Genomic DNA, 21,263 nt, shown 5'->3' on the forward strand with positions numbered 1-21,263 from the left:
AGAAAGAAAGAAAGAAAGAAAGAAAGAAAGAAAGAAAGAAAGAAAGAAAGAAAGAAAGAAAGAAAGAAAGAAAGAAAGAAAGAAAGAAAGAAAGAAAGAAAGAAAGAAAAAGAACAGGGCTGAAAAACTTGGTAAGTGAAATGAAAAACTCACAGGAAGGCCTCACCAGCAGAGTAACAGCTGCTAAGAACTAAATCAGTGAGCTGTAATATGAGCTATACAGCACCTTCTTACCACAGAAGAGGTTCAAAAAGAGCCTTAAAAATAAAAAAACAGAAGATGGAAAAATTCCTCAAAACAAGTGACCAAACAACAATATAACTTTGGGATAAATTCAATAGAAACAACATAAGAAACATTGAGTCCCAGAGACCCAGGGAAAAAAAAACCTCCATAAAGGATCAATAGTCTTCTATGTAGAATTCTTAGGTCTGCCCTTAGCTTCCTCAGTGTACCTCTATAGAGTATAGAACAGACATTGTCTTTCTTATCTGTTATCACTAAGCCTTTGTCTATGATTCTCACACAGCATTTATTTTATAGGAAATGCTACTCTTACAAGTCTTTTATGTTCTTGGGATCCTTAAAGATAAGTAATACTCACCTTTCAATGTGCTAAGTACTTTCCAAGTACTTAGCACAGTGTTTAGCATAGTAGTTTTTTTTTATTCTGTTGCTCTCACTTTTCAAAAGGAAATCTTAGTTAAAAGCCTTTCATTGGTTATGATGCCATTGGCTATGATGTCTGTCATTGGCTATCATGTCACTGACATGTCATTGACTATCATGTCATTGACAACTTGTAGTACACAAGGCATCAAGTTCTAGAGTGGAAAACAGTTAAACTTTTGAAAGTGACCAGCAGTTTTAATTAAAATAAATCTAGTACAAGAAACAAATAATATAATGAGAGGAGGAACTACTACCCCACAGATTCCTACAACCTTTTTGCTTTTTCTTTAATTTACATCAAGAAGCTGGTCCCAATATATTGGGATTTGTTTGTTTTGAGGATGCAGAATTGAGGCCACACCCTGGAATGCTCAGGGTCTACTTGGCCCAGTGCTTAGGGATCACTCCTGATAGTGTTTAGGGGACTATGTGGTATTGGAGATTGAACCACATGCAAGTACTTTAATCCCTATACTATTTCTCTGGTCCCAGGACATTGGGTTTCTACTTTTGGACTTCTCATTCAGAAACTGAATTAAACCACTCACTTTACCCTACATTTACCTAAAGATAAACAAAGCATAGAACTAAACATTGAGGTCATTACATCAGCCAACATGACATTATTTTAAGGCTGGCACACAATAATAAGAGATTTTCTACAAAAGTTTAGAGTTATTAACATTCAGAGGAGAGACTACCTTCATGGAGTCACCTAACACTAAGCACAATGTCAACTTGACATGTTACATGACTGTGTAACATAACAGCTGAATTTGTGGGTGCACATGATATATGAGGAACTACTGTAAGCATGTCATGCAACAAAAATTATTGAGGCCATGGTCCAGGTGCTAACAATTCAACAATTAACAAATAACAAGATTCCCACCTCTCTGGGTGTTGACATTTCATTGAAGATAGAGCCAACAAGGCAAAGGACAGAGAATGTCGCATAGGACGCTATGTATGACAGAGAAAAAAAAATAGGAGTATCTGGAAGAGAGGGAAACTTTTCAAGAAAATGCCTTAAAGAGGCAGAAGAATAGAAACTATATTGAAAAAGTTCTAGCAGAGTGCAAAGCATGTTCTGAGATCAAGAAAGTGCTTGGTGTGTTTGAGGAGCAAAGTGGCCAGAGTGAATGAGGAAGAGTGAGTGTTGGGCAGAATTGGAGTAAACATAACTATGATTTAACAAGGAACAAACAGAACATAAGGTGGTCTTATGAAACATTAGGAGGATGAAAGACTGTGGTTCTATGCTGAGCGGGGACTCCATTTGGGGGGTTGACATCATTTTTAAAGTGCCATTTTCTGTTATCTACTGAGAATACAGTATAAGTAGGCAATATTGAAGAGTAGATGCTGTTACAATAATCCATACTTTGTTCTCTGCCTAGAACTTTTTCCCCCAATAAAACTTCAATTCTTTGATCTCTTTCAGGCATTTGCTTGTGCATCACCTTCTCATTGACCATTGAAAAGTGCCTCTCTCTTATACAATTGTCCATAGCATCCCATGTGTCATTCTCTGTCTTGTTGGCTCTATCTTCAATAAAATATCAACTCCCAGAGAGGTGGTAGTCTTCTGTGTTTTGTTGATTATTGAATTCCTGCACCTGGAACAGAGAATTGGGACAAAATGAGGGCAATGAAGTGTTGAGATGATACAAACGGAACATAAAGGAGTCTTATAAAACATTAGGAGATGGAAGACTTTGGCAATGAAGTTTTGCAATAGAGTGTTGAGATCTTGGCTTCTCAATGTATTTGGGGGGGGGTTGGGTCACACATGGTTTTCAGGGGTTCCTCCTGGATCTGTGCTCAGAAATCGCTCCTGGCAGGCACAGGGGACTATATGGGATGCTGGGATTTGGACCACTGTCAATCCTGGATCGGCTGTTTGCAAAGCAAATGCCCTACCACTGTGCTATCTCTCAGGCCACTTCTCAATGTATTTCTAAGTAGAAAGGGCAAAGTTTGTTTATAGAATTCATATATAAGAAGAGAAGGGTCAAGGATGACTTCCCAATTTGAGACCTGAGTCACTAAAAAATGGCATCGCAATTCATTGAGACAAAAGATTGGCTAAGATGGCTACAGGAAGGCCAGAAGAGATCAGGGGTTCAGCTCCCATTGTGTTCATTTTAGATGCCACCTTCAGATCCAGTTAGAGACAGGAAGTAGCTAGTTAAGGGCAGGTACTCAAATTGGAGTGACAAAATTCAGGATTAAACCCTTAAAATGGTATTTACAAGTTAAGAATCCACAGGAAATTATCAAGGAGGATGGACTGAGAAGACAAAAAACATTGATTGACCTCCAGCTCTCCACTTATAGAAACAGAAAGAACTTCCTTGAGAACAGAGAAGGACAAAGTCAGAACAAAACAAAGTATCCTACAAATTAAGCAAAGAGCGTTTTGAGAAAGAGAAAGCAAAAACTATTGAATAGCACCTATGGACCAAATGAAAACTAATACTTGATTGTGACCTTTAACAACACATACACAAGAGAAAGAGTTTCATGCTAGTACCAGTAATAGCAAATCATTTAGGACACCCCCCCAAAAAAACTCCATATCAGTTCCTACTATCACTGCCCAGAGGGGGAAACTGAGGCATAGGAAGAGGAAATAACTTTCTAGATCCCATAGCAAGAAAGTGGCAGAGCTGTGCTGCCCCCAATAGGATAGCCAGCCAGGAGACATAGGGAAATTCACAATAGTTTTCCTGGAAAGCCAACTCATTGGCACATACAGCAGAGCTTGTTTTCAACCTATGATGATGTCAATTCTACTGGTCTTGGTCATATCTGCTGTAAAACTTTTTTTGTACCAATTCATGAAAGAAAAGCACATATTGGCAAAAAAATGTCTACTGTTAGGACTGTTTCTCTCTAAATATAACTGGCTGGACACATTCACATGGTCAGACCCCAGTAACCAACACAGAACTGCAGAGATATGACTCAGTCACAGCTATCAGAGCTCCTGCTGTGGAGGCACTGACCAAAGTGTTTGCCCTACACAAATATCTTTTGCGTAGGTTCCATGGGGCAGGCATCTCCTGGAAAATAAATCATTAGAGCAGGGGTCTCAAACTCGGGGCCCACGGGCTGTTTGCGGCCCTCCGTACAACATTTTGTTGCCCGCGGCCTTCAAATATCGCAGTATTCGCGATTATTCGCTTACCGAATAATCGCAATAAAAATCGCATTAGTAAGGGAAAAATCGCATTAAACATTCGCATACCCCAAGCAGTTCTGTTCGGGGTATGCATATGTTTAATGCTATTTTTTGCGATTTTTTTCTTACTAATGCGATTTTTTATTGCGAATATTCGGTAAGCGAAATCCCTTATGCGGCCCTGCCTCACCCCGACTTTGTCTCCTGCGGCCCCCAGGTAAATTGAGTTTGAGACCCCTGCATTAGAGTGTCTATTCTGGTTGATAAGTAATCACTAGTTCCTCTTTCCTAATTGAAGTAAGAAAGACCAGGGTGGGGTGGTGGTGCATATTGCTTTCATTTTTCAGTGCTGAAGAGAGAGAGAGAGAGTTTGCTTTGACCACATAATCACAAAAAGACAGTAATCTCCAGAGCTTCGACTAGTAAACGAATGTGACTCTATTTGAGGGAGTGAAGAACTGCTTTTTACCATAAAAAAAAAAAAGTGAATTAGACTATATCATGAAATCACAGACAGAGTCCGAATCTGAAGAGAGATCAACCAGGATCCTGTCCTCCTCTGCAGTGACAGCTAGAGAATCCTGGAGACAGGAAATAAAACTGAGTATTTTATTAAATTGTTTCAACTGCTCATTTTGTTCTTGTTGGTCTCATCTTGGAGGCTCTTGGCAGTGGATTCACTCGACTAATAACTTCCGGTGACCAAGGGCCACATACACATCCATACACTCACCCACTTTACTCCTCACTTGACTGTACCTGGCTGATGACATTTTCACCCAAACTCAGATCAGTTTGCAATTCTACAGGCTTGGAATGATTTAGAATCTATTTCATATCTGAAAGAGTCCTGAGTTGTCACTTGAAACTTTCACCCCACCTATGGGTTCCCTCATTTAAACATAGGGTGCTGACCACTTGGCGACCTTGCCAGGCCTGGTTCTATCTGAGATGTGCTGCTGAGTTGCCTGAAACACCTCCCCAGCCATCATACCAGCATTCTAGTAAGTATCATTGCTCTCTTTTCCCATTCCTTAGGACTCCAAATCCCTGCTATTTCCATCTAAATAACTATCTTGAACTTTTGGTTGCTTTCAGAGGATGATTTCCTCCCAGCCGTGGACCATCCACCTGTGGCACTATTCAGTGATTGAGGTGGGAGCTCAAAGCATTCCAGATACCTTAGACACTGGAAAAAAATCTTTGGGAATGATGCTTCCAGTATCTAACTCTCTTCCACCACCATCGTGATGCAATTAAGTGTGCTTTGTCATCCTCTTCCAATGGTGCCATTTTGCCCTGAAAAAATAATTCCTGCTTGATAATTCTACCAGACTCATCATCTGATGCTCTTAAAAGAAAACAAAAACATGCCCAAATTATCCTTGAAAAAGTTGGGTATTTTGATACTCAAAAAAATAGTACCATGGGCAAGTTGCTTGCTTTGCTGGCAGTTAACCCAGGTTCAACCCTTGGGGCCACAGATGGTCTCCCTAGCAAAGGCAGGAGTAAGCCCTGAACCCTGCTAAATATGGCTCCCAAACAATAACAACAAACATGTATTCTTTGTTTTTCCTTATATCCTTTTTAATCAGCATCATTGAGTTGGGAAGAAACAAAAACACGGTCCTCATGACATTACAACAATTTTTTTTTATGGTTTTTGGGTCACACCCGGCAGTGCTCAGGGGTTACTCCTGGCTCCATGCTCAGAAATCACTCCTGGCAGGCTCAGGGGACCATATGGGATGGCAGGATTTGAACCACCGTCCTGCATCTAAGGCAAACGCCTTACCGCTGTGCTATATCTCCGGCCCCGACATCGCAACAAGTTTTAATTCGTTTAAACTGAGGAGAAATTTTGATCAGCAAAAGAAAGCCTTGCCAAAAGATTGAAAATATAGGTCCAAGTTTTCAGGATGAGAGAGGAGAGGTAAAGTTTTTTCTGGGTCAGCCTCTATTTTAGGCAGAAAGGTTTAGAATAGCTTAAGGAACATTTCAAGATGACACCTTAAAATTTTCTGTGTCCCTTTTCAATCACGCACAGCCTCTGAGTCTAAGAAACAACAGGGTTGTTTCTGTGTAAGTCCATACACAGTGGGCAGGATATATAATGTATCTCATCATATCCAACAGCAGCACAAAGGTTGGCTTCTCCAAAAACCTTCCAGCACAAGCACGAAAATGTGGCTTTTTGGGGGTTCTTTTTTTTTTTTCAGCAGAGACGCTTCAACATAACCCTATTACTATCCTAGGCACCTATTAAATATGATTGAAACAACGCCCACTGGAAGTCTTAAAACCTTAACCACCACTTTTACTTCTAAAATAAAGTAAACTGCCAAAAGTTCGGATAAAAGTGACAATTTATATTTTTAAGTAGTACAACTGGAATTTTCCTATAGCTGTAGACAAAGGAATTCTTTCTCAGATAAGTAGAAGAGCACCAATAAATTTAAGGTAGCTTATGCAAGTTAGGCACTAATGAATGTCATCTTCTGTTTTGTCATGAAAAAAGATCTTTCTGCTGCTAAAGGAGACTGATTTAGATTATGAATAGCTGTAGTGATTTGCAAAAATGGCTCCAGAGAGATAGAATGAGACTCCATATACTCATGGCACTTGAGGTTTCTGCCCTTTTTGTTGAAAATTAATTTGTCCTGTGGGTTATTGGATTCTAGCTCAGCCAATGTATATTGCTCAGTCATCACAAATTTACTTAAAATTTAGTGTAGCTGAAGTTCATTCAACAAGACAAAAGTCTACAGTTGAAAGCTTCTAAAAATCTTTTTTAAAAAATGGGCTAACAGTGGAATTGAAAGTGCTGGCCTCTAAGTAGATTCATATAAGGTTTTGCAGGTATCAATATACACTCTATTACCATGTTGGAAAGAGATTTTTCTCTGGTTTCCCAAGCAAAAGCAGAGAGGAAAGATTTATTCACCTTTGGGAAGAGGACAACTTGGTTTAAGATTTCCTAGCCGAAAAAAATAGATACACATCCCTTAAATTCAGATTTGAATCTGGAAGGCATGCCCACCTGTTTCACTCATTCACACCGTTCATGCAATTTCAAGATAAATATTTTTAAAAGCCGACAGACTATACAATTCTGAGTGCCTCTAAGTTCCACACACATCACACTAGAAGTAAATTCAAATATCCCTCTTCCTTTCTCCCCAGGCTATGTCTTTTTACCACTGGCCACTCATTTCTAGTCCAGGGTACTGAGGTCTGGAGTTTCTGGAAAGAAGGTCAAAGCATCAGAAGGCAGATCCTACTTTAGAGGGAGGACTGGGAGCAAATCACTGGTTTCTGACAAACAGAAAGGAGTTCAGTTCCCTTATCAGCAACCAGGAGAGGAAAAGAAAGCGGCAAAATCTATCCACCAACGACTGTGGAGAAAAAAATGACAAGGTATTTGTGGGAAAAGGCACTTTTTAATGAATTCTTCTCCCAAAGCCATTTTCTATAAAGAATCTGAATTTTTCTTTTTTAAATATTTAAATATGTATATGCAATCCTGTACATATATGTTTAAGAGTCTGGTGGTCTTGTTTCCCACTTTAAAAATCTTGATGAATCTGATGACTTTTTTTTTTGGTGGGGGGCACACCTGGCAATGATCACGGGTTGGTTACTCCTAGCTCTGTGCTTGAGAATCAAGCCTAGCAGTGCTTGGTGGACCATAATATAAAAATGTAGAGGAATGAACCCAGGTGAGCTGTGTGAAAGGCAAATACCCCTTGTACTATCTCTCCAGCTTCTGAATCTGGTAACTTGTTAGCTACAATCACACCAGAGAACCTCAACTGTGTCAAAACTATTAGATCCTAATTAAGTAATAAATATTTTTTACTCCTTACACTTTGTATCCAATGATCACTAAATTGATCTTTTCTTTTTTGTTTTTGTTTCCGGGTCATATACGGCAGGCTCTGTGCTCAGAAATCGCTCCTGGCAGCCTTGGGGGGCCATATGGGATGCTGGGAATCAAACCTGTGTCCATCCTGGGTCAAAGCCATGAGCAAGGCAAATATCCTACTCCTGTGCTACCTCTCCAGTCCCATAAATCAGCTTTACCTATTGAAATTATTTGTGCTCGCTTTGGCAGCACATATACTAAAATTGGAACGATACAGAGAAGATTAGCATGGCCCCTGCGCAATGAAATATTATGACAAAATAACTAAGAGTAATACTCAAATATATCAAGATGTCTCAGAAATTAAAGCAAACATACAGAGGGCTCTACACCACTAATTTTTGGACTTCGGACTACGGCTCTCAGCTGAATCCTTGGCACTTGGCTTAGACCCACACTACCCCCACACTACCCAGCCGATCAAGTTCCAAAACTGAAGCCATCAGCCCTTTTTGCCTGAGGTCCAATTGCACACACGGAGATACTGAGTGCTCCCCAAGTCATGATACAATGGCCTGGAAATTTTAGATTAATAAACCTCTTCCCTTGGAGAACTAAATAACTTTTACAGTTTTATCTAGGGTTATTTGTTTCTCCGAAGATTTATGGTCCTCACCACAGATATGCATCTTATCTTTCACATTCCAGATTAAAGAGAGATGATTGTAAAACCGGCTTCTGACTGGCATAATCTAGAATTGCAGATGATCTCAATTTTAAAAAAAAATGCTAAAAGTGAACTTGCGAGTCAGATGAAAATGACTGCGCGCATGTCAGGTATATAGCCAGGAGTTGGGGGGTGGATGTTGTAAATAATCTGCCTACAGCTCAAAAAGACTGATCTTTCTCCCCCACCCCATCGATGGACCCTTTTGCTGTGTCCAGAATCAGTCCGGTGCGATTTTCTCCAAGCTTATCCTGGAATTAAAACTCTTCATGCTGCTGTGGCTTTAATTGATTGGTGCTAAAAGTTTAGAAAATAAAGCCTAACCAGTGATTATGAAGCGCCTTTAAGCAAGCCTTCTCCTTTGAAAGCAGGGCCCTCGATTGAAACTGGCAGACCACATTTTTAGGTTTCAAGCAGCTCTGTCATTCTACAAGGAATGTGTCTGCCACTTCACACGATAGCCTGAGCTGAAAGACATGTACTTGGAATCAGAGAATCAATAGAACACTTAATGGACAATTAGGGGAACAGCTGTAGGACTGTCAGAGCCCCATCTGTACACAGATCCAACGGCAGCGTGGACAGGGCCGGCAAACAAAGTCTTGTGCCCCGGGGCACCGGCCCCCCTGCACAAAACCTCCCTTTCATTTCTCATTTAATGTGAATATAGTGTTCTTTTTCATTCCACATTTTAACACGTGTCGAAAATTATGGAAATTGCTTAAGCCATTTGTCAACTTCCATCATGTGAATTGATCAATAAATTTCACCACTTCGTTGTTAATGTAGATAAATTTTGGCATTTAATTAAGCGCCCCGTGAAAATGTGGCCACTTTTAATTTTGGCAGAGGCTGTCATTTCACTTTGGAAGACATATCTACAGGGGTAAATACAACCCGATCGTGAAGGATCACTAAATATTTATAGACAACATAGCAATTCCGCAAATAGACACAAAAGGTTTTTACAGTGGGACGTGACAATGGGGTATAAAATCTGAAATAGTGCAGATGAGCACTAATAGAAGTCCTAAAATGAATCTTAATGCCAAGCTCTGCAAAAAAAATATGAATTGCATATGAATATTTTTTTCCTGCCTCCATGAATGCCATCTCTATCAGATAGGCATAATTTCTAAATCTTTTCATAGAGCAGTTCCAAGCATGAAAAGAGAATGCCCAAAGTTTAAGCCAACTATTAAGAGGTATAGCTGAAAATTCAAATCCACTCCTTGAGTTTTTTGTTTGTTTGTTGGTTTGGTTTTTACTAAATACATAGGGATACTATCAGGAGGTTAACGGATCCAGAAAATGTTATGGCACTATTGTCAGCCCACACTTGAGACTTGGGCTCCATGGTTGGTCCAGCGACACAGGCCTGGGAAAATGAAGACAAGATGCCAGACAATGGGGGGAAAGGCAGAATGAACTTTTTTTCCGCTCCTTCCATCTGGCCTGCGGGGCCCCAAGATGAAATCCTGTTCGTGACAGCCAGAAGCCCTTATAGCCTTAACCCTCTGTGGCGGACTATGACATGATAAACTGCTGTATCTCATTTGAGGGGGGCTAGGCTGCCTCTTGGTGATTCTGTCAGTGCCTTCAGGGAAAGGGGGATTTGAAATCACCTCGCTGTCTTCCCAGTGTAATCCACTCCCTACTGCCAGTCCTCCCCATTGTCTAAATGCTTCAGCAAAGGGGCCCTGCAGGCTGCATAGCCCCCCCCCTTTGCCTTTTTGGCTGCAAAGACTGTGTGCATTGCCTTTGTGAGCACGAAAAAACATCAAGTAGAAAGAAATCTAAGCTGTGTCCACTTCATTTCTATGTGGACACGTCTCCAGGTCACACTGGCCAGCACTGAAAAGGCAGGTGGTTGTCCTGGCAGAGGAGAAGCTGGTCAGGAAGCTGATTCTTTTGGCTCAGACTCAGTTAGTGAAATGAGAAATTAAGTTACCAACAGGAAAAGGGATTGAATTATCCAGCTAAATCCCCAATCAAAATTTTCTCACAAGCTCCAATGACTTTATATTCCAAAATTTAAATTTTCTAGGACTTCCCTGAGGCTTTGATTTTTGGACACCCCAAAAAGCAAAAGGGACTTGAAAACCCTTCTCCAAGAAGTATTCTCCCTGAATGCAGATTTTTATGAGGAAGGCTTTTGTCATTTCTAAGTGTTAGGGTTCACAGAGTCATATTTCTTTTTTTTTTTTTTTTTGGTTTTTGGGCCACACCCGGTGACGCTCAGGGGTTACTCCTGGCTATGCGCTCAGAAGTTGCTCCTGGCTTGGGGAACCATATGGGACGCCGGGGGATCGAACCGCGGTCTGTCCTAGGCTAGCACAGGCAAGGCAGGCACCTTACCTCTAGCGCCACCGCCCGGCCCCACAGAGTCATATTTCAAGTGTTTTCCTCCAGTCAGACATTAGTAAATGTCTGTGGGGAAACTGAGGCAAGATATAAGCTGCTGCCTGAGATAAGAAAATACTGGCATCCGTTGAAATATGTTTAGAGTAGATGTTCAACTAGTGAGAAAGTTTAAGCAGAAGATTTGACTGAAAAACAGAAATCAACATCCTAAAGAAAGAAAAAAAAAAACAAAGATTGTTGAGAATTAGAGGTAGCATCTGAATAGATGCCTTCTATTCAGAAAGAGTTCGTTTTCTTTTCCTTTGAATCTGGAATGGTCTCATGAGTTATTTTGCCCAAGAGAATTTAGCTGTTGGAGTTGAAGAGAGAGTACAGTGGGCAGGGAGCTTGCCTTGCTTGCCGTCTACCTGGGTTTAATCCCTGGAACATGAGCGTTGTCAGGAGTGATTCCTGAGCAAAGAGCATTGCCAGGTGTGGAGATAGACTGAGACAGAATCAGAGAGGGAAGAGAGAGAGAGAGAGAGAGAGAGAGAGAGAGAGAGAGAGAGAGAGAGACAGACAGACAGACAGACAGACAGAAAGACAGAGACAGACAGAGACAGACAGAGAGAGAGAAACAGAGAGAGACAGAGACAGAGAGAGACAGAGAAGAGAGAGAGAGAAGAGAGAGAGAATTTAGCCAAAGTGACTTCTGTGAGCTCCCAGTCCCATGTAGACTTCAAAGTCAATGCCTTTGAACTTCTTGGGAGCCAGCTACAAAGATTCCGAACATTCCTACCAAAAGATGTGCAGTCACTGATGGGATGGCATCAGTGGGATGGCATCTTATTTGAACATTCTAATTCCAGGCAAAGACCCAACTCAAAGCAGATGAAAGAATGGCTATAACTTTATGTGAGGAAGGAAAGAGCCTTGTCTTTGAGCTCAATCAGCTCTCTGTATCATCAGGAGTTACAAATATGTATGCACTTCAGCGAAGAAGTTTTCAGGCAAGTTTTTAAAATAGCAATAGATAACTAAAATAAATATTTTATTTGGTTTTGGGGTCACACCCAGCGATGTTCAGTGGCTAAGCCTGACTCAATGGGACCTGACAGTGCTAAAATTCTCTCTCTCTCTTTCTCTCTTTCTCTCTCTCTCTCCCTGAAAGGATTTTACCATGATAAAACACCATACTTTTTGTTCTCAGACCCTAAACTTTTGAAGTTATGTCAACTCACAATCTTTTTGTTTTCTTTCTGTCTCTTGAAGTGACATCTTGGAAAAGAACTCCCCCACTCACACCCTTGAATTGGGCTGGGGTGTAGAGTGGTTTATACAATATCCCACCCTACATCAATGCTCATACTAAGGCCCAAAGAAAAGGCACTTTCTGAAATAAGAATTCTCCCCTGCTCCACAAGACTGGGCTTGAGAACTGGCTTACAGACACCACTGGACTAACCTCAGTAAGTATGATGAAATCCTACCATTAATAACGTTGTAAATCACAGTGCCTAAAATAAAAAAAAATTTAAAGACACTGCTAGATGTTCTGCTATTTAAAGTTGCTAAATACTAACTCTTCAAAATGATTTTTTTTCCTCATTAACAAAATGACCTACATATGAGTCAGACCTCAGTCAAAGTAGTTGTGTAAATGGACAACTAATTGATCTTCAGGGGCCTTAGTTTACTGATTTCTAAAAATAAAATAATTAATTAAAATATTATATATTGGGGCCGGAGAGATAGCATGGAGGTAAGGCATGCAGAAGGTCATTGGTTCGAATTCCGGCATCCCATATGGTCCCCTGTGCTTGCCAGGAGCGATTTCTGAGCATGGAACCAGGAGTAATCCCTGAGCACTGCCGGTGTGACCCAAAAACCAAACACCAAAAAAAAAAAAAAAAACCATTATATACTAACTATACATATAAGTATATATAACTTGGTATGGATAATCTAAAATTCCTTCAAAACTTTGTCATCTTGCCAAATGTATGTCATTTTTCAAGTGACATCTTGTGATTCCTTGGGTGTCAACTAAAAATTCCTTTTCTGTCATGCAAGGCAGGATGGACTACTCTCAATATAATATTTTACCCCAGAATAATTGTGGTAGATTATGAAATTAACTTTCAGATCACTATTTTATTCCATCACTCTATGAGATCAAAGAAATATGGCAATTTATTTTAGCATGTAGGTATCTTCCAAGAATACCTACCTTCAAAAAGTTCAGAAGTTCATACACGTTTTGCTTATGGAAAAAATTAAGAGGAAGGATCTAAGAGAGGGGACTCGCTTTAGTGTGGAAGGTAGGAACTTTGAAGCATGATTGTTCTTGTATCATGTATGAAAAAAAATGTAGGCATTGGCCATGCATAGTATTTCATAAATATTTGTGAGGATGCAGAGAAAGGGGGACTCTGGGCATGATTGAGATGGGAATGTCAATTGGTGCAAATAATACAGACATGCCTTAAAAATATAAAAATGGAAATTCCATATGATCCAGCAATCCAAGGCATCTAGAGGAAATGCAAACAACGGGAAGGATCTCTTCAATCTCTATTTTCAAAGCTTCTTTATTTTCATTAGTCAAAACATGGAATCAACCTACATGCCCATTAACAGAAAACTAGACCAAGAGCTGTAGGAACTCAGTGAAATATTTCTCAGCCCTGGGACTGGGGAAATGACTCCATGGACTGGAGCACATACCATGTATGCAGGAAAATTGGATTCATTTCTGAGCAGTGTGTTGTCTGGAGTGAATGCCCAAGCAGTGACTAGAAATATGCTCCCAGCACCTCTGGATATGTTCTACCACCCACCATTATAAAAACCTTTAACAACAACAAAATAATAATACTTTAGATTTGCTCTTCAAGCCTAAGTTCACCCTTGAACAAGTATCTGTTTGTCTGTATGTTCTTTGCTTAGTAATTTATACTCTGGGGAAGCCTATGCTATCTCAAGGATACATTTCCTTTCTCTGCTTTCACATCTTTCTATGTAGAACTATCAATTAAACCATCTTGTTTCTCTCTCTCCCTCTCCCTTGTGCTCTCTCTCTCACACACACACAGAATAATAATAATAATCCTCTACTATAAGTAAACAAAATTCTGCCTTTGAGGGTGAAATGGATAAAAGTTGCGCTGATTATGAGTAAGTCAAAATTATACAGTTTTAATTTTAAATAAAGGTCAGTTATACTTTGAGGTTCATGAAGTCTTGCTAATTTGGGTTTAAACACATGTCACATAAGCACAACACACTAATGTATCACAAAAGACTGACTAAAAAAACGAAGGAGGAAAAAAGTCAAAACTTGGACATTTTTAACCTTGTTGCATTACTTATATAATGTTTGTCATAATAAGTATGGTATTGAGGAGAACCATCTAGTTCATAGATAAGGCCTATAAAGTGGCTAGAACAGCCAACACATTATGAAGAGAAGTGACAATTCAATGAGAGCTTGGAGGAATCAAGACTTTGCCTGTTCTGTTTCATGTCATGTGCTCAGAACAATACTCTGGCCAGCAGCTCCAATTTTTTCTTTCCTGGGCCTTATTTTGTTGTTTGTCAAACAAAGATCATCTGATATGCATTTAATGGTCTTTTTTTTGGTTTTGGTTTTGGTTTTTGGGCCACACCGGGTGACGTCAGCTCAGGGGTTACTCCTGGCAATGCACTCAGAAATCGCTCCTGGCTTGGGGGATAATATGAGATGCCAGGATCGAACCCAGGTTTATCCTGGACAGCCTCGTGCAAGGCAAATGCCCTACCACTGTGCTATCACTCCAGCTCCATTTCATGGTCTTTTTTTTTTTTTTTTTACTTCCTCTGCTCAGTACTATCAAGACACAAACCATCTAAAATACAAAATTCACTACATAGATCACTGATCTCTGGTAAATTTAAGGTTAAGAGCATCAACTAAAGTTAAGCACAGCTCACATGGAACAGGGTGGGGGTATTCCTGAATCCCAAAATAGGTGCCTTGGGAAGAGGAGCTAATTGCTTTTCCAAAGGCCATGACTATGTCGAGCTTCTGCTTTGGTGAAAGTTTTCTAAGAGAAAACAAATAAATTGGGCTTCAGGGGATCCCTGTGGAGTTGGCTATAATTCAGTTTGGCTGGAAGAATAAAACAGAAGCTTCTAGATGACTGGGCCTATGACTTTAGTCCATGACTAAACTGAAATCAGAAGTCACAGTTTGATTTCCCTAATCACCGTTCTATTGCTGTCCATCTTTCTTAAGGGAAGTCAGAGTGAATTAGGAATAGTTGAGAAAAAAGAGATCTTCGAAAGAGCAAAGATCAAAGCCTGCCCAGGGGTTGGTCCTATGAGTCTGAACACAGCAGCAATTCTGGTTGACTTTGACCTAAATATTTAGTGAGTATGAAGCTGTAGTTGAAAATGAATTTGTTTCACCCCTAAACTAGACCAAATCTATACTTTATTATCTCCTGTAAAATGATCAGATTCTATTCTCTCCATATGGCAGGCACAAAACCAAGGAAAAAGATCACTCCAAAACAAAACTACCACAGCCTATCTGTAATTATACATATGACTATTGGTAAACCTGAACTTGAAGGCAAAACTATAAGATTTTTAGAAGCAGAAAAAAAAAAGATTTTAGAAGCAGAAAAGATAAGGATGGAGTGATAGTACAGAGGTAGGGCATTTGCCTTGCACACAACTCACCCAGGCTCAATTCTGAGTCTCCCATATGGTCCCCTGAGCCTGCCAGGAGTGTTTTCTGAGTGCAAAGTCAGGAGTAACTTGAGTGCTGCCAGGTATGGCCTAAAAACAAAAGGAATTAAAAAGCAGAAAAGAACACTAAGGAGAAAAAAAATGTGGGCTAGACTAGAAACACAAAACCTAGCATTAAATATTCTAGGTTCCCTGAAATACAGTGCAGAAGAAATGAGCTTAGATCCATAGTGCATACTTAGGTCTTCTCCACTCCCATTGTGGCAAAATTGGCAGTGAACCTTTTAAAGTGAGGAGTGCTGGAGAGATAGCACCGTGAGTAATGCACTTGCCTGTGTGCAGTCAACCTGAGTTCAATCCCTGACATCCCATATGATCCCCTGAACACCGCCAGTAGTGATTCCTGAGTGCGGAGCCAGGAGTAATCCCTGAGCATTGCCAAAAGCCAAAAAAAATTTTTTTAAATGAGAGGAGAGGTTGAAGAGACAGTACAGGAGTTAATACATGTCATATATGCAACAGATTCTGGGTCAATGTACAGCACCAAACAGTCTCCTAAGCATCCTTGTTCCCCCAGATGATCCAGAAGGACTCCTGAGAACTGCATGGAGGGCCATTCCTCAAGGCCCATTCAAAAGGAGGAGACACTTTATAAGATTTGACCACAAAGATAGCTCATTTGAACTTGGGTGACTTGGGTTGTGTACCCCAATATACAGGATTGGCTACAGCTTTCCAGATGACGGTAAAATTCTTAGACAGTCTTAATTTTTCAGCTTCTTATCAGCCCCTGATGAGACTTTGACCTCTGTCAAATGAACATAATTTTTGCATTTCTTCTCTTGAGATTTTAAGATTCTAAGGGCTAAGATACCTAATATCAACAATGATAATACATTGGTTGTTTGTTTTCCTTTCCAGGCTAAGATCCTTCCCTGGAGTGTGGTAGGTGGGAAAAGTCAAGAGCTCTCTTAGCAGTCTGGGAGACACCTCCACTCTGAGGGTGGGGCTCCATTTCCAGAGCAGTAACTCAAGTGGGTCACAAAGAACCCCATGCCACTGCTTCTTGGGCAGTCGCTGTGTACCTGTGCATAAAATGGATATTGGAAGTATATGAACGCGATTTTATCTCAACAGATTTAATTCTTAAATGCTACATATACTTGTTTAATCTCCCGTTTTAAAAGAAGAAAAGGTTAGATTATAACATCAGGTTAGCCCTCTTTGAAGCAGGTAATAATCAAGTTGATTCACCGTTGCAATTACTGTCAAATCCCCCTTAATTACCAGAGATTTCATAGCGGCTTCATTATACGTCTCCTGTAATGCATTGTGGCCCTAAGGAGAAGCGTTGCAGGAAATTCTGCATAGCATGGGTAATTCTAACCTGCAGTTACAGCTTCCAGCAAAAGCGCCTGCACTGAATTTATCTTTTTTTGACATTTCTCCCTGATACTCGAGCAGTTCCATGAGGGAACGTTACTAAAATACCCATCTAACTTGGAATGTTAGACATTGATTTCTCCATAGATATTAAAAACAAAATAGAGAGATAGATGAAGCGAGGGTAAATTATCCTCCAATAATTTCGGGAAAGGCAGGAACTGATGTTTCATCATGAATTTAAACGAGTAGCCACCTAGAAGTGAGATCTATATCATCAGAAATAGAACCTGATCTTTGACCGCTCAGCAAAGTGAAAAGCATCCCCCAAATCCTCTGGGGACAGATAATCAAATGCTTCTTTCTTTATCAATGCTTTTTCAACTGATTTGGAGGATAAGTGGCCCTTGTTAAAAAAAAAATTGGTCATCTTTAACTTTCCATATGCCTGCTTGTTTGCATTGAAAAAATCTTTACAAGTCAGAGCCTGTAAATTGAGTCAAGTTCAAAACAGAGAAAGGAATAATGTCCCTCACAGATCCCTTTTTGGCAAAGGAATTTACTCCCCAGAATACATTAGATCTAGAAAGGGCTGCAATGTCAGTGACACTATTGGCAGCTGTGTTAACAGTGAAGGGCCTCGCTTTGTACAGCAATACAGTTATTAAATTTCTCCAGCGACCATGACTCATTAATCAAATATTCATACATCTCTGTAAATACACACTGAACAGAGAATACCCTCAAAGCTGGGCCTCCCCGCACAAGTGCCCTTTCATGTAACACTGACCAAATACTGAGAACATGTGGTCATGTTTTACATTTCTAATGCACTATGTACTCTTCGAGACTCCGTTTCCTAAAACGGCACACAAATGAGCTTACTGATGGCAAGTGTTAGAGGGTTACAATTAAAATTATTCCACTATTGCTTCATAACATCTTTTTTTAAAATGAGGACAGGGAACCGATTCTTCTGTTCTCTGTTTACCATCAAACAAGCAATTTTTTCCCAGGCGGATGAAGAGACCCAGGGCCATGCTCCTATTAATACAAGAATTTGTATTAGCATGAAAACAACAAATCATTCCTTAGAGGAGGGAGGCCAAATAACTTCACATATTAGCAGACATGAACTTGCTATATTTTGCAAAGTCCTCAGTCTGTTTTCAACCACAGGGGGTTTCCCCCCTTATTGTACAGCAACAAAAGGTCTTTCTCAATTGTGGACTCTGGAAAATTGGGGTCTGGAGGCCGGGCAAAGAGGAGCAGGCATAAAATGTCGCTTCAGAGGGCTGCAAAGCTCAAACTCTCTCTCCACCTCAGCACAGCAAGATATAAGAAGAGACCAAGGGAAGAGGAAAAGGTTATTCTGCGTAAACTTCTATCTAGAAGTTTCTGGAACAATGAAACCTAATTCTTAGAGCTAATAAATTATACGTAAATTTGTTAAGTGCCATCTCATCTCTTCATAAACTCTCCAATCTACTACCAAACTGTGTTTTTAATACTGGTGTATCCAAAACTTTCCTCCCACAGACACCCTCTTTATATCCCTAATCAACTCAATCCTTCTCCACTACAGGCGCCATTTTTGCTGGCCCTCTCCTCGCCAAACTTTGGGTCCTCTAATTCAATGGAAGGGCAAGAAAGAAGATAACAAGGCCTATTTCCTAAGATTTATATGAAGAATGAACCTAAGATCATTTTGTAAAATATGCGATAAGTGCCCAGTAAATGACTGTTGTTGCCACTGAATTGTTAACACAAACACTGATCTTCTATCAGAGCACATTAACTCAAACTTTTCTTTTTCCTAACAATACTATTTCCGTCCTAGACCCAACCAGTAAAAATTCTTCCTCCCATTTAAATCTCTCTCATGCAGGGAAGTGGCTTTGCACCTGCATATCCAGTTTCTGACTCCATTGACTTCCCAGACTCTTCCCTACTGATATCTGACCAATTACTTCCAACATGCAGAAAGTACCAGCTTCAAATTTCAGCTTGAATCTCCTTTGCTGATCATTCTTACAACTGTCTTTCCTTCACTTTTTACTTCCCTGCTATAAATCCTTAGTCTGTTAAAGTCCATGGTGTCATTCTCAATGAAATATACTTAAAATATTTTTATTTTATTTTGTTTTGTTTTGTTTTTTGGGTCACAACCGGAGGTGCTCAGGGGTTACCCATGGCTCTGCACTCAGAAATCACCTTTGGCAGGCTCAGGGGATCATATGGGATGCTGGGAATTGAACCATCTGTCCTGGGTTGGTCACATGCAAGGCAAATGCCCTACGGCTGTGCTATCTCTCCGGCCCCATTTAAAATAGTCTTGATATTTCGTCATGTCCCATTGCTCCTGCACTGTGCATGACCTCACCCTGGGTCCCTGAACCAAGAAAGCCCCCTAACTCTCAAACACAGAATACAGCCTGACCAGCCCATAATGCTGACACCAATTTCTTTCAACATCTAGGTACATCAATGACTCAGATCTTCTTCTTGCCTGTTGCTCCTGTTCTATGTGTGACTTCTCCCTGGGTCCCCTGGATCCATCACCAGATCTTGAACACAAAACTGTGCTGATGTATAAGTGTCTGTGCAACAATTTCATTCCTTCAACCACACTTACTTTAAGGGTTGCTGGTTTTGATACCTTGCTTTGAATATTCCCATAATAACTCCCTATGCAAACAGGATTATTAGATATTTACCTCCATGACCATTAAAATAGCATCTTTAGGGCACATTAGATATATTATAAGAAGTAACAGCTTGTTGAAAAAAATAAAACAGGGGGCCGGAGAGATAGCACAGCAGTGTTTACCTTGCAAGCAGCCAACCTAGGACCTAAGGTGGTTGGTTCAAATCCCAGCATCCCATATGGTCCCCCGTGCCTGCCAGGAGACATTTCTGAGCAGATAGCCCGGAGTAACCCCTGAGCACTGCCGGGTGTGGTCCAAAAACCAAAAACCAAAAGAAAAAAAAAGAAAACAGATTAATATCAGGTAATTGAAAGTCTGGAGCTCAAATCACAGCACTCACAAAATCTTTAAAAATAATTGGGTAGGGGCCGGGCGGTGGCGCTAAAGGTAAGGTGCCTGCCTTGCCTGCGCTAGCCTTGGACGGACCGCGGTTCGATCCCCCGGTGTCCCATATGGTCCCCCAAGCCAGGAGCAACTTCTGAGCACATAGCCAGGAGTAACCCCTGAGCGTTACCGGGTGTGGCCCAAAAACCAAAAAAAAAAAAAAAAAAAAAAAACAATTGGGTAAACAAAGGAATTCACCTACTCTGGCAGACAGGGACACTAGTGCTAACAAGTCATCAAAATCAAATATAGGCTCAAGTCTCATCAATGAGGAATATAAATTTATGCTCTATCCAACAGCCATGGAAATAAAGCAATCACTAGAAGAAATATTCAACCAACTGAAAGATAAATTAATCTAAGGGTATCAAAGATTCCATACAAATGAAATGTAAAAAGTTAAAAAAATTACAACAGTAAGTTATAGCAACAGAACTCAACATGTAGAGGACTATTCGTAATATAGAAGACAAAGTACTGGTCATCACCAACTAATAATGAAGTGACACAAGAAAAGGGAAGTAAATGAATGGAAGAGAATGTAAGATTCATGACAGGTAATAGCAAGAGGAATAATCTTTTAATCATAGGAATACCAGAAGGAGAATAAAAAGCAATAGGGGAAATTAGCTAATAGAAGAAATAATTACTGAGAACTTTCCCAATATCTATAGAGAGAGGCACCTACAACAATTGAAGAGGTTCAAAGAATACTACACGGGCCCAGAGAGATAGCACAGTGGCGTTTGCCTTGCAAGCAGCAGATCCAGGACCAAAGGTGGTTGGTTCCAATCCCGGTGTCCCATATGGTCCCCCGTGCATGCCAGGAGCTATTTCTGAGCAGACAGCCAGCAGCCAGGAGTAACCCCTGAGCACCGCCGGGTGTGCCCCCCCCAAAAAAAAGAATACTACACAAAATAGAATCAAAAACACCATCATATAGTAATTAAAATGGTTAAAATCAAAAGTCAGAATAGAGAAGAAAAATCTTCAAATATAAGGGAAGCAACATAATAGACCTTCCATATGATACAAGTCATGAAAGAGTGTAATAACATATTCAAATGAAGTAAACTTCCACTACCTTACAAGACTATCATTTAGATTTCAGGGAGGGATAAGGACCTTTTCAGATAAACAAGAACTGACATCATTTGCAACAACCAAACCAATTCTCCAATTATTACTAAAAAGGTCAGCTCTAAAAATAAACAGACTCTGGCAAAAACAGCTTGATTCCACACACATATACAACAATGG

The 21,263-nt window shown here is 40.2% G+C and overlaps 1 non-coding gene across 1 annotated transcript; it reads left to right on the plus strand.

The window, feature by feature from the left end:
• The first annotated feature begins 7,957 nt into the window (after positions 1–7,957).
• On the plus strand, positions 7,958–8,061 carry LOC126012333 (U6 spliceosomal RNA). The gene has a single exon (XR_007496846.1). It is a non-coding gene; the product is annotated as a U6 spliceosomal RNA (small nuclear RNA).
• Positions 8,062–21,263: the final 13,202 nt, after the last annotated feature.

The sequence above is a fragment of the Suncus etruscus genome, chromosome 6, assembly GCF_024139225.1.
Source record: "Suncus etruscus isolate mSunEtr1 chromosome 6, mSunEtr1.pri.cur, whole genome shotgun sequence".
In the NCBI taxonomy this organism is placed as follows: domain Eukaryota; kingdom Metazoa; phylum Chordata; class Mammalia; order Eulipotyphla; family Soricidae; genus Suncus; species Suncus etruscus.